The sequence below is a fragment of the Protopterus annectens genome, chromosome 3.part1 (assembly GCF_019279795.1).
Source record: "Protopterus annectens isolate FY-2018-M chromosome 3.part1, PAN1.0, whole genome shotgun sequence".
NCBI classification, from domain to species: Eukaryota; Metazoa; Chordata; order Ceratodontiformes; family Protopteridae; genus Protopterus; species Protopterus annectens.
Genome location: NC_056732.1, coordinates 1703377279 through 1703391124, shown reverse-complemented (window position 1 = coordinate 1703391124; position 13846 = coordinate 1703377279). Strand labels below are relative to the sequence as shown.

Here is a 13846-nt window from a genome sequence, read left to right as displayed (position 1 = left end):
ATGGAGGTATCCTGAGGCCTTGGGTCTCCACTGTCCAAAGATAGGGGGCGATCAGAGACTGATACTGGAGCTGGAGGGGGTAGAGTGTCAGTGCTGTATGATGCAGCTGAGGACCTGGCCAGCATGCTCCGCATGAACTCGAAAGTTGGTCCCCCAGGCTCTGAAGATCAACCAACCGTAGAAGACCTCGGAGCAGAAGGGACAAGGTCCGAAGCAAGGTCAGGCTCACCCGAGCCGAAGCACTGAGAGGGAGGCTAGGATCTGAAGAGCATCCCGAAACCTCCCCCTCGGTTCCGACCGAGGAACCATGAGTCCTGGACCCCGTGGATGGAGCCGACAGGGTAGGAGCTGAGATCGGAGCTGATAAGCCAAGATGGGCTATCGGAGCCGACCTAGCAACATCAGACAGCGCAGACCACTCTGGCTTCGAAGGCTGACATTTGCTCGGAGGAGGATCTATCGACGATGGATGGGTGATGGGCTCTGGAGCTGACTGGGCTGGAGCCGAAAGCAATTTAGCCAGCACCAGTGATTGGAGCAGTCTCTGCACCACTCTATCCACATCCACATTAGATAGTATCCTGGAGGACCTAGAGGACAAGGTAGGAGATCTAGACCTCCTCTCAGAAGGAGACCTGCAAGGAGGAGAAACCGGTCTAAAAACTGGAGACCGACTCCGAACTAGTATCTCCAACACCGGCTCTGAGAAGCTGGGAACCGATGTAGGTTCTGTCGATTCACAAACTTCCTTCGGCAGTAGACAGTGGAGCTGAGAATGCCACAATAGACTTAGTAACTTTCTCCAGAGGCTCCGATAATACAGACGGAGCCGGAGATCGTATTTTTGCTTTGGATGTTTTGTCTCTTTTAGAGGGAGAGGACTTAGCAGTAGAAGACCTCTCCAAATCTTCCTCGAGAGAGAGTTTCAGTAGTCCCTTCAGAATTAGTTTGTTCTTCTTTTCTTGAAGAACACGAGGGCTGAATGCGTGAAAGAACGCACAAGACTCCTGAAGGTGTACAGCCCCCAAATAATAAACACACATACAGTGCCCATCAGTAATCAACATCTTGTACCCACATTTACTACATTTCTTAAAGCCCACAGGCTTATGTTCTTTTTTATCCTTAAACATGGTCGGCAGGACACTAGACACAACACAGTAGTAAAACTGACACCAGCAACAAGCACAGGAACTAGAATCCAATAAACTACAGACACCACCCAAGGACCTCTAACTCAAATGGTCCTGAAAGGAAAACAAGGGGAAGGACTAGGTCCTCTAACTTAAATGGCCTAGCCCGGAGGGGATAGGTACCTAAGAACAAAATGAGCACAGAAGGGAAAACAGATAACCAAGGGAGGACTAGGTCCTCTAACTAAAATGGGCCTAGCCCGTTGGGAGATAGATGACGGGATACCAGACAAAAAGTAGACAAAGGCCACAAAAGGCCACACAAAACAGCTTCCACAAACCAACAACACACACACTTAGCTATGAAAATAGCTTTTGGAGCAAAAATTTAGTCAAAGAAGACAAAAAGTTATACTTAGCCACAGCCAACAGCGAGACCACGTTTGAGCTTTACGAGCGGCAAACGAGATCTGGGGAAAGGGAGCAGTAAAGCATGGGATACCTTTTAGCCCAGCCAATTGAAAGACTTCGAGCTAGAGTATGGCCCGAGTTGGAGCAGTGGTTCAGCTCCGAACCCACTGGTAAGAATGTAGGCGAGATAAGACTGCATAATATATAATGTTTAGGAGGAGGAATGAGGTTCAAGGGAAGGCAGGAATTGAGAAATTTATGTGATGTTGAATTGATGTTGGTTATACAAAAGAATACATGTGATATATAATGTTTGTAACTGGGAACATTAATATGGTTGGTTTTCTTTTATATAAATGAATGTTTGCCAATATCTTAAGCAATAATTCAATAAAGGCATTAAAAATATATTACAGTCCGGAAAACAATCAAAAGATAAGGAAGGGGAGACAGACTGGAAGTATGGGACAACAAACTAACTTCCTTAATAAGCAGAGACATCAAGGTGATTTGAAAAGTACTAAAAAGAAGACTGGATGACATTTTGCTGAGAATAATATGGAAGGACAGAATGGTTCTGTGAAAGGAAGAAGGGCAGTACTGAATTGGCAGGTCCTAACAATTATGGACAGAGAAGAACAAAAAGGAGGAAACAGACAGACAGAAATGATCCCTTTTGATCTACAAAAGGCATTTGACACAGTCAGATGGGAATTCTTATTGGAGACAGTAAAAAAAAGACAAATGGGGAAAAATTTTACAGGACTCAAAGATAATTTGCAATAAGCCAGAAATGCAGGTAATGGTAAATGGAGGAGCTTCCAAAGTACTAAAAGTAAAGAGGGAGACCAGACAATGATGCCCTTTGTCCCCAGACTCTTCACACTAGTCATAGAAGAGCTACCAGTTGTAGTAAGGAAGGCATTAGCACAACCGGAGGGAAGAACAGGAGTACAGTTATGGGTCCTAATGTATACAGATAGCTGCATGCGGTTTCACTTTACAATCCCAAAATATTGAAATACTGAAATTCAGTATCTCGAGACTGTAAAGCTGAAAATTTAAAAACTCCAAACCCCTAAAGCACGAAATTTAAATTTGCGACTACCCACTGTGATGCCCGTGCAATGGCCCAGCAATCAAGGAGCCTCAATCCTCACCAGTAACACCAGTGAGGGGCGTCCATACAGGAGAAGGATAATAAATACACACACAGTAAAGTACAATTTCCCTTAAGAGCACACAGAGATCACAGTCAGTTTGGGGCTGGCTTCTCCTTTTCTCTTCAGGTCTCCAATCAGACTTTCCACTGGCACAGCTACAGGGTCCAGAGCTCAGCCTAGTGGGCAAGCTAAAACCTCCAGCACCCTCTCTGTCCAACCAGTGCTTCATGTGTCCCTGCCACAAGTAGCTCACATACACACACACACACACACACACACACACACACACACACACACACACACACACACACACACACACACACACACACTTTGACATAAGAATTATATACAACCACACAGATACTCCTGGGGAAGGCTGGCACAGGTTCTCCAGCTGTGCGCCTTTTACCCAGACTATACGGTAGTACCACTTGCCACCACCCACTAATATTTATCAGCTACTCAAAGGCCCTTATTAAAGGGTGTTGAATTATTACTGTGCAATATTATTATCCAAATGGTAAGTGTGATTGAACAGCAAAGCTTATTTGGAGTGACTTGGTACGGTATTACTATACACATGCAATGTACTCTAGAGCTTAAATTGTCTCTACACAAAACAGCCACAGTCGAAAGATTTAAAAATATTTAATAATAATTAATAAAAACACAAGACAATACTTCTTACTACACAGTGCTAGTTAAGAGTTCAGAGATCACAAAGACATGTTTAAAATAATACTGTAGAAAAGTTCTGACATCACAGAAAAACAAACTAGTCTAATCTTCCTATCTCATAGCTATATTTAAGAGAAACACTAAAGTCCAAGATCCTACTTACATATAAATACAGGCAGAGTGGTGAGGTGGATGTTCTCAAGACAAATGCTCAAATGCTCTCATTCCTTCTGTCCTTAAATTGATAACAAAGTACCACTGATTCATTTCAGATTACATCATTTCTTTTTGGTTCCCAGGGTAACAGACTCTCAGAGGTTAATAGCCCCTTTGATCTTGCAGCTGGTCAGGAACCAGAGCAATAAAAGAAATTATGCATGCAAATTCTAGCCATTAACTCTGGCCTACAAACAATAGGCAGAATTCCTTCATCCAGACATATTGGCACCGAGTTTTGACATCAAAGATTTGACTTGTCAGCTTTGTTACAGCAGAGTGAACTGTTGTTACATTTTTGCAGTTCCACATTTAACACCATTTTTTTCCCCATTTAAGAGAACAAGCCTGTGGCTTATATTAATATTTACAAATGACAGAATTATCTACAAAATTCTATCTGGCTAGGCTGGCAGCCTTCACCTATCTTCACATCCACATCCACAGTCCACACACAAACAAGTGTCCCCACACCCCTGCTACTTATATATACTAGCTCCGAGGTCGCACTAAAAACACAAACACACAAAAATCACCACTACATATTCTACACTCCCCTTGCACAAACACACATCACATATGTACAAATACCACCACTCGCAACACTTACACATGCACAATCTTACCTACCGACCCTAAACCACACCTCAAAACTCCAAACACACTCACACACACTAAAATCCCTACTCTAAACCCCTAATAAAACATCACCTACCTGAATCTCCAGCTACATCCACACCATGGATGCAACATTCCCGCATTCGTCATTTCTGCACTCGGTATTCTGCACTTTCACACAAGTGCAGTTTTGAAACTTCAATCTCGAGCTACTGAAGTTCGATATTTCAGTAGTTCGGGAACCTGAAGTGAAACCCGGCATGTTTATGTTGTAGAATGTTCAGATGGCCATTGAGGAAAAATTCCAGCTTTTAAAAGGTTTGGGAAGGCCATAGGGCTTAGGTGGAACCAAAAAAGACAGTGGTGGTGGTCAGGATAGGAGAAGGAGACATTTGGTGTGTGTGTGTGTGTGTGTGTGTGTGTGTGTGTGTGTGTGTGTGTGTGTGTGTATATATATATATATATATATATATATATATATACATATATATATATATATAACATATATATATATATATATATATATATATATATATATATATATATATATATATATATATGTATATATATATATATATATATATATATATATATATATATATATACATATATATATATATCTATATATATATATATATATATATATTCACTGAAAGTGAAATGGCCGAGCACACTTTCGTGAAAGTGCTTTTCACCGAAAAAGCACTTTTGTGAGAGTGTGCTAAAAAAAAAAAGACAAAAATGTGAGGAAATGGCTGTTGCTGAGATTGTAGCAGAGTGGGGATGAGGGAATATTCCCTTTCCCCCACTGTAGTGTGATCTCTGAGCGAGAATATAAAAGTAGGGGGTGTGGGGGTGCAGGGGGGCATGCCCCCTGCGTAAACATGATTACTGTGTTTTTGTTTCAGACTTATCTTTCAAAAATGTGTGTAAACACAAATCCTGTTAGTCTAGCAACTTTCTAAGTTTATCACAGCAATATTTAAAATCTGTCGCTATTTTTGGGCCTTTGTCCACACTTCTTGAGCTAAGAGGTTGAGGTATGTGGACACAGCAGGACATAAAACATACACACAGGTAGAATCAATCTGATTAGAATGATGGTTCTCTCATTTATAGTGTATGTACTGAAAACCTGACAGTGGACCCAATGGAAACCAAACTGCTAAAATTAGAGAAGGAACTGGCAGGGTGGGCAGAGAAAAGGAAAAAGAGAACTGCTTCAAAAACAAAGACTAAGTAGGAAAAAAAGGAGGCAGGGGGGTTCCAACACATACCCAACTCAGGCCTTACTACATTACCTATTTAGGTGGAAAGACAATAAGGTAGTGGAGAACAAAATGCAAGAGAAGGCAGGACAAACAGGGTAGGGCGGGAAATAAAATAATGAATGAGAAGGGTAAGGGTTTGGCATAATGACTAAGGTCTTTAACTCACAGATAGAAGGTTTGATTCTGACCTCTGGTTACTGGCTAGGCTTGTAATAGTTTGCAGACTGACAGCTTAGTATTTACCCAAGAACTAAAGAGATGGGGCAACACGACATGGAGACATGGAAAATAGAGAGATGTGGGGGGAAAGAGAATGGGGCACTTTCATTTTGGGGAAAAACAAATAGAAAATGGAAGAAAAAGGGGATAAAATAGACTGTGGGAGATTAATGAAGAAAGAGGCAGGAAGGCAGGCAAGATTCAAAATCCTGATGGAATTGATTCAGGAATATGGATTAACACAAAATGAATGGTGGGGACATAGACCAGACTGAGAAAAAAAATGGCTGTAGAACAAGCAGGCAGCAGAAACCCAGGAAAAAAAAAGGAAGGAGGGAAGGGAAAGGAAAGCCCCTAGGGAGGGAAAACAGGGGAAAAGTTACAGCAGAAGGGATTAGGAAGAGCAGACATGGAAAGTGCAGGAAGCTGCAATGAAATTGATAAGGAAAGCATGGGAAAAGGAAGAAGGGTGACAAACTAGGGGAAAGTGAATGGGGAAAAGTCCTCAAAATACCATCAGAGATGCAGAAAATGAAAGGGGTGGGAGATCTGTTATTAGGAATTTTGTGCAGATGGCATCCCAGACTGAAAACATTATATAAGGAGGGAAGAAAAACAAATTAAAGATGCTGGAGATGCATGACAAAAGAGGCAAGCATTAAACGAATGTCCTCTGAATGTACCTGGACACACAAGATATGGGCAGATGCTCTGGAAATCTGGAAGACGGCATATGGAAAAGAGGGATACTGACCCCTAAAATACATTATTAAGCAAAGGATAAGCCTTCATTGTAGGGGAGTTGAGATTCACTACTACATAACTTATTCAGGTAACAATTGCAGCTGCTCACAGCTGTCAACCATCTTTCCCCAAAATATGAAATATTATTACTCCTCACAATTTGGAACAACTGGGCAAAATGTAAAATGCTTACAAATGCCTGACTAGGAAGCTCACAACATAAGTAATCCAGCTGAACATTACGTGCAGGAGCCAGACCAGGTAACCAAAATACCTGTACATCATCAGTTCTGAAGAAGTCCCATCATTTGTGTGGGATGAAAGCCCTTGACCGATTTTGTGAGGTTGTTTTTATCAACAAAATACATGTGTCAATTAATTTTTTTTTTTTTGTGGACAGTTGGACTTGAGAAGGACTAACTGGAATTTGGAAAGCCCTTCTAGCAGATCAGGTCCTGTGCAAGCTCATGCTGTGGTCATCAACTATTTCTTCATAATTAAAAAAAAAAAAAAAGTTTTGATGAATGAATATGATTCCATTTTATTCATATCTGGATAGTCAGTAAACTCTCAGTTAACCGGCACCCATGGGGATTGGTAGATGCCGGATAACTGTAGTTTCTGGTTGCTTGAGAGTTACTATTAAAAATAGTACTGACTAATACTGTACCCTATACTATTTGTTTGGTTTGACTTGCTCTTAGGTTGGGGGGAGAGGGAATTCAATCCTATCTTCCTTTTTAAATCTTTAAAACTCTAAAAATGTCAGGTATGTTTCTGCAGGGGGAAAACAGAAACTGCAACACATGAAAATTGTACTGTATTTCTTCGATTTTTTTGCTGTTTGCTTGAGAGTGCTGGTTGCTTGAGTCCCGGTTAACTGAGAGTTTATTGTTTGTTAAAAAAATTCTTAACAACCAGTGTGTGTGGCAAACCCTTTCAGTGGGGATCAGTGTAGAACACAAAATTTGTAGAATCAAAATGCAGAACATTCATCATAAAGAGGTACAGATTACAAGTTACAATCCCTGTCCGCATGCACTAACCTAAACATTTAACAACCATAAAAGTGAAGACATCTTGGCTGTACAGGTTACTTTTTTCCCAATTTTAAATTTTCCAGACAGGTTTGAAATACGACTTATTCCTGTTGATGCTTGAATAAAAATCTTATTTTATGACACGTAGTAAAATTTTCTTTCACTACAGAATTTTTTCATCCAAAAATTCCATTTTAAAGAGGTTCCTCTTCCTAGAAGTGCATCTCTGTGAGATTACAGTATCTGACTGTTGAGAACACTTGTTAAATATCTTTGGAGAAAATAGGCAATATATGCATGTGATATGCATGTGTGTGTTGGGGGGGGATATACTTCAGGGACCTTAATATTTATTGGCATCAGATAGGGTTTTAAGCCCTGTATTTTTTAAGTATAGCCAAACAATTCAGTTTTGGTGTGCTGATAAAGTCACAAAAACTCTGAAACATGGCATGTCTACAGGTAGTAGGATTTGCCTTTATTAGCCTGAATATCCCCATAAAGACTTAAAAATTAAAAAGTAATGGGCATTCAGAAGCCATGTAGCTAAAACACTGGTATGTCCTTAAGACAGGGTCTCCATTACAAAACGTTTAAGGAATGACACAGGGAAGACTTTGCTTGGCTGAGGCCTTCTCGCAGTTTTTACTGAATGGTTTGTCTGTGCTTATATATATGAGTGAGAATACAAAGGAACCTGCTTATGACTGTCTCCTTACTTTACCAGTAAGGACATTTAAGGGAATGAGACATATATCAAGGTGAAAACTTGGTGTCCCTGCTCCAGCTATAATTTCAGAGCCCTGCATCGGTTGGGCTGCTTCTATTTATGTTAACTGTGTTAAAAATCTTAGGATTTTAATGTGAAGCAGTTTTTGATACTGTAATATAACATAAAATAAAAAAGCATCTAGCAATTCTAAAGGCAGAAATCACCACTGCATGCATCAAGGCCCTACATGTCTAAGGTGATATTTTTAATCTTCAATTCCTCAAAAGACAAATTGGAACCGATTTTATAAGTGCAGTAAACTGTGTGTTAACAGTAATTCTGAAATGTATAAAGCAGCATTTAGCCTTTAATCCTTTACAGAGATCTGAGAAGATCTGGTGAAAGCCATCTTAATTCGGAAAAAAAAAAATCAAATTTAAGGTGTATTACCCAGAGTCATTTCTTGACTCATCTTCTTTTTCATATTCATTAACAAACCATCTTGTCTACATATCTTCCACCCGTACTCTGCACAGATGATGTAGTCTTTTACCAATCAAGTCAGTCTCATACCAACATTCAATCCAAACTCCAGTCAGACTCAGACTAGCTCCACCAATGGCTCCATACATTACAAAATACTTCTCAATCCCTTTAAGACCAAAACTATGTTTTTTTGAAACTCTACAAAAAAGGCACCAAGTGCCCGAGTCTGAGTTACACGACCATACCATAGAAACACCATCCACCTTCAAATACCCAGGATTATGGCTTGATCAGTCAACAAACTTCCATTTCCACATAGACAAAGTGACAGCAGTTCTCCTCTATCAGCTATAGTACAGTCTATCCATTATTGCATCTGCCCCCAAGAAAGCACTATCATACTCCAGACAATCTCCAACAGCATCTCCTGATTCATTACAAACTCACCCCTCCATCAGCATTGTAGTATCACCTTAGAAAATGCCAAATAGATACCCTTAAAACAAAGATCTAACCTACTGTTTGGATCCCGACTACAAACTACTCCATCTCCAGACATTTATGCCTCTTGCAGCTAGAATTCCTGAAAATGACTCCTTATACAATTTGAGAAACTAGTCACAAGCCATACCAATTGTCATTATCCTACAACCAAACTCCACAACACTGTACATGCATTTTCCTCTCAAGCACCTACTCTTTGGCAAGCTCTCCCCATTGACCTATAGGAAATCAACACTTACTTCAAATTCATAACTCAAAAAGCACATCTTCAACCAAGCCAAATGCTCCTGCTTCAACACAGGACACATCACCTAGCATGCTGTCCTAATCTCCTTTCCACCTCTCTTCCTTTTACAGACTTACTGATTGTTGACCCACTTTAGAAACTAATGTAAATATTGTTCATGACACTCTACTCCTTTATTAAAATATATATGTGTGTGTGTGTGTGTGTCTATCTGAGTATATCAAAACCCCAGAAGTTCGAAGACGAGACAGTCAAGACGAAATGAACAAAAACCCATTTCAGTGAAAGACCGGCTCAACAAAGATCTTCCCAGGATAAGTAACCTGTTGGCCAACAAGGTGAACTTTACCCTTTTCCCAACTGCAGTGCGATCTCGGAGTTGGAATATTTAGTTAGGGTGTGTGTGTGTGTGTGGGGGGGGATTCGAGCCCCCCACCTGGATGGGTTGAGGATGGTGTGGTTTAGCTTTTGTGAGTTTTTGGAATGAGTGATTACTGCCACTGGGAAGATCTTTGTTGATCTGGTCTTTCGCTGAACTGGGTTTTCGTTCATTTCATCTCAAAGATATGGTCTTCGATCTTCTGGGAGTTCGACGTTCTGAAGTAGACCTGTGTGTGCGTGTGTGTGTGTGTGTGTGTGTGTGTGTGTGTGTGTGTGTGTGTGTGTATATTAAACCAAACACAGTGTGACCCTTACCACCAGGAAAGCCATAAATAAAAGGCAGCCAAAAATTGTTACAAAAATGTGTAGAGCTTTAATTTAACAGCTAGTAAAAAAACAAAATAAATGAAAACAACCTACATAACACCCAGTAGTTAAACGCTTTCATCCAGTAAACTAGTAAACTGTAGCAAGGACTTCTTCATAACAGGAAGAAGCACTGAAAAAACAGCCATCAAACTTTGGCAGCCCTCAGTTTAAGTACTGGTAAAACAGAAATCTGGTCATTGATTCCAGGCGGGATGAGTGGCATCCAGCCTGATCTGCCACTGGTGTTGTTCTAGGTACCTCTGTTGATCTTAGGGTTCCTTTGGATTTACATTTGGTGTTAACAACAATTCGTTTTGTATAAACTGTTTTTACAATATTTTTAACAGTTTACTTGTTTTAATTCGATCAAGTAGCCTTTGCAATTAATAATTTCTAAACGACTGTGATTTTATTTTGAAGCCTTTGTGTTTCACTGAAACTATGCAGTGTGCTCTGGTTTGGTCTTTTAATCAGGTACTTATCCCTGTAAGTTTTAATTAGAACTGAGGAGGTGAGGTTTTTCATACAGCTTGAGCCAGCTACTTCAAGTCCTTGCTATAGCTTACCAGACGAAGGCGCTTGACTACTGGGTGTTTAGTACGTTGTTTTCATTTATTTTGGTTTTTACTAGTTGTTAAATTAAAGCTCTATGTGTATTTCGTAACAATTTTTGACTGCCTTTTATTTCTGGCTTTCCTGGTGGTCTGGAATCTGATATCATCAGCTTGGCACAATTACAGAGAATGAAAGATTAGATCAGGTAAGATCATTTTAGCTTATAGAGCTAGGAGACTCACTCTCACCGATTCCCTTCCTTTGGACAATATGAAGACTCATTGTTGATGTTTCAAGTAGATTATTCATTTAGGTAGGTGGATGGATGATTGCCTTGAACAAGAACACTTGTCCATATACCTGCATAACTAAAAAACAAATAAATGAACTGTTCATCACAGGTCCTTTTCAGTCATAACTCAGGAATTAGGTCAAGAATAAATGCAATACCTACACATAATACAGTAACCAATCAACCAATGTGTTTGGGGTCAAAGAAAACCAGAGTACCAATAATAAACCACACAAACAAAGAGACAGCAAAGGCAGTGCAGTGACTGGAGAACAGGATCAAACCTTGAGCAGCTGTGAGGTAGAGGCCTTAACCACTGAGAAACCCTAACTATCCCGTTGACCACTGCACAGGCCATCTTCTGGTAACACAATTAACATAATGTAGGCATTAAGCTTCTCACAACATCTCAGCCAAGCTGCATCTGTGGGAGTTGTACAAAGATTTTTATGTAATGTGTTTTTCCTGAGCAATGCATCCACAATTTAGGCAGTGAATGCCAGAACTATCTAATAATATACATTAAGACAGACAGCCAATATGTATGAAAAAAGGGGTAAAACCGTAGGAACACCAGGAGTTTTGTAAACCCTCAAAGTCAGAGTATGATGTCACAGTTTATGTGCCAACAGGTGGGCTTGCATGCCTTCAAGTATGGGAGTAATGCGATTTGCTGATTTGCAGAAGTGTGTTGAGCTACTGCTAGTACAAGAGAAAATACAAACAGTTAATCCATGCTTGGGGCCTTAGAAGACACAGTCTTGGGATTACTGTGATGGGGCAATGGTTGAAGCACCAACTTACAGATGTAATGCAATGGCATTAGAGTGGGAGACACTGACCTGAGCGATGAATATGATCCCACAGCAATGTAGGGCAATGATGTGTGGGATGACTGCAGCAGAAGAGTGTGGTGTGTGCGGTGGCTAGTAATGAGGCACCACAATAATAAAAAAAAAATGATGAGGGATTAGTGCAATGCCACCTTGGTGAGAAACAATGTTCCATGGCATTACTGTAATGGTGCCACAATGCTACAAGAACAACTCCGATCTCCCTTGACCTGCATGGTCAACAAAATTAAAATAAATACATAAATTAATGTAAGATCACTGCAATGCCACAATAATGGAATACACTGGCCTGTCAGACGTTAATAATAATATCCATTTGTTAAACAGCTAGGCCCACTGGACACACAGTCCGTTTTCAGAGAGAACCTGAGAGCAAGGTCAGGTTAAGTGACTTGTTGAAGGTCACGCAGTAGGCAAATAAGGACCGAGGGAATCAACCCCTGTACCACAGGAACAACAGCTCATAGCTTTAACCCTCTGTACCAACTGCTAGACAATTACTTATGATGTACAGCAATGGGAGAGACCATTCTGCAACATAATGTGAAGCCACGTCATACAGTGGTAGATGCTCTGTGGTGATGCTTCAGTAAGAGAAGGAGGCATGGGTTCATTGTAATGGCATTACAACAAACTGTGACTAGTGGTATAAATGAGGGGCATGACATTGGGAGACACTACCTGAGATTATCACAATGGTTCTGAAGTAGAAGACAGGGACATGTGACAGCAGTGAAATTAGATTATGGGGAGAGTACTATAATGGCTGGGCAAATATGCAAGTGGCATAGATGTGGAACACAGGAACCTAAGGGATTAGGTGTGTAAGACAGACAACCCTGTGAGTTTACTAAAATGGCAGTACAACGGGAGACAGCGACCTGTGGGATTACTATAATGGTTCTGAAGTTGGAGACTGTAACCTGTGGTATTAGTCTGACTGAGCTACAACAGAGATGGTGACTTGTGGGATTACTGTAATGGTACTGAAGTTGGAGACAGCAAATTATGGGATTAGGAAAACTATAACCAGCATATGCCATGCATCCAAAAAGACAACTTGTAAAATGAAAAAAGACTCACATAGGGAACAGTCGCCAACAATCCTCAATTCACTGTAAACTGTTAGTTCTTCAATTGAAGTAAATAAAAATGCAGACTCCAGGTGTTGCATAAAAATGGAGACTATTCCAAACATTAAAGGATGCCAGCTATATAAAAATGGTCTCAGAGCACTGGACAGAGATCACATTGTGTCAACACCTGTCTCGGGCCTTTGTGGTGCTTTGTTTTAATTAAACAGTCAGATTTCCCTGCAGTGTATATCATTACATTGGGATTACTGCAATAATAGGCTGTAGAAGGCAGTGACCTGTATGAATATTACAATGGGACTGAGGTAGTGGAAAGTGATCTGTGGTGTTCCTCTAATGGTGTCAACAGTTGAAGGCAGTGACCTGTGGTATTACTGCTACTTAATACAGTACTAGACATTAATGTATAGAATTACTCTGAAGGTAATACAGTGAAGTATCTGTGGGATTACTGCTACTTACTGTAATGGAAGACAAAGATCTGCAGGATTGCTGTTACAATACTGTAGTAAGATACAGTGTGGGATTACTCTGAATATACAATTCTGGGAGACAGTGATCTACAACACTACTGTTACTTACTTCACTGGCACAAACTAATCTGTAGGACTGTCCTGATGGTACTGCAATACAAGACCATGACCTGTGGGATTACTGTCATGGTACTGCACAGGTAAACATTGACCAGTGGGATTACTGTCATGGTACTGCACAGGTAAACAGTGACCAGTGGGATTACTGCTACCTACTTTAGTAGGAAACAGTGACATATGGAATTAATCTGAAGGTACCACAGTGGTAAACAGTGACCAGTGGGATTTCTGCTATCTACTATCTACTGCAGTAGGAGACAGTGACC

At 40.5% G+C, this 13846-nt stretch overlaps 1 protein-coding gene across 1 annotated transcript in view; it reads right to left on the bottom strand.

Moving 5' to 3' along the window:
* Positions 1–13846, bottom strand: part of SLC52A2 (solute carrier family 52 member 2) — a 397740-nt gene that overhangs the window by 44989 nt on the left and 338905 nt on the right. The window lies entirely within an intron of this gene.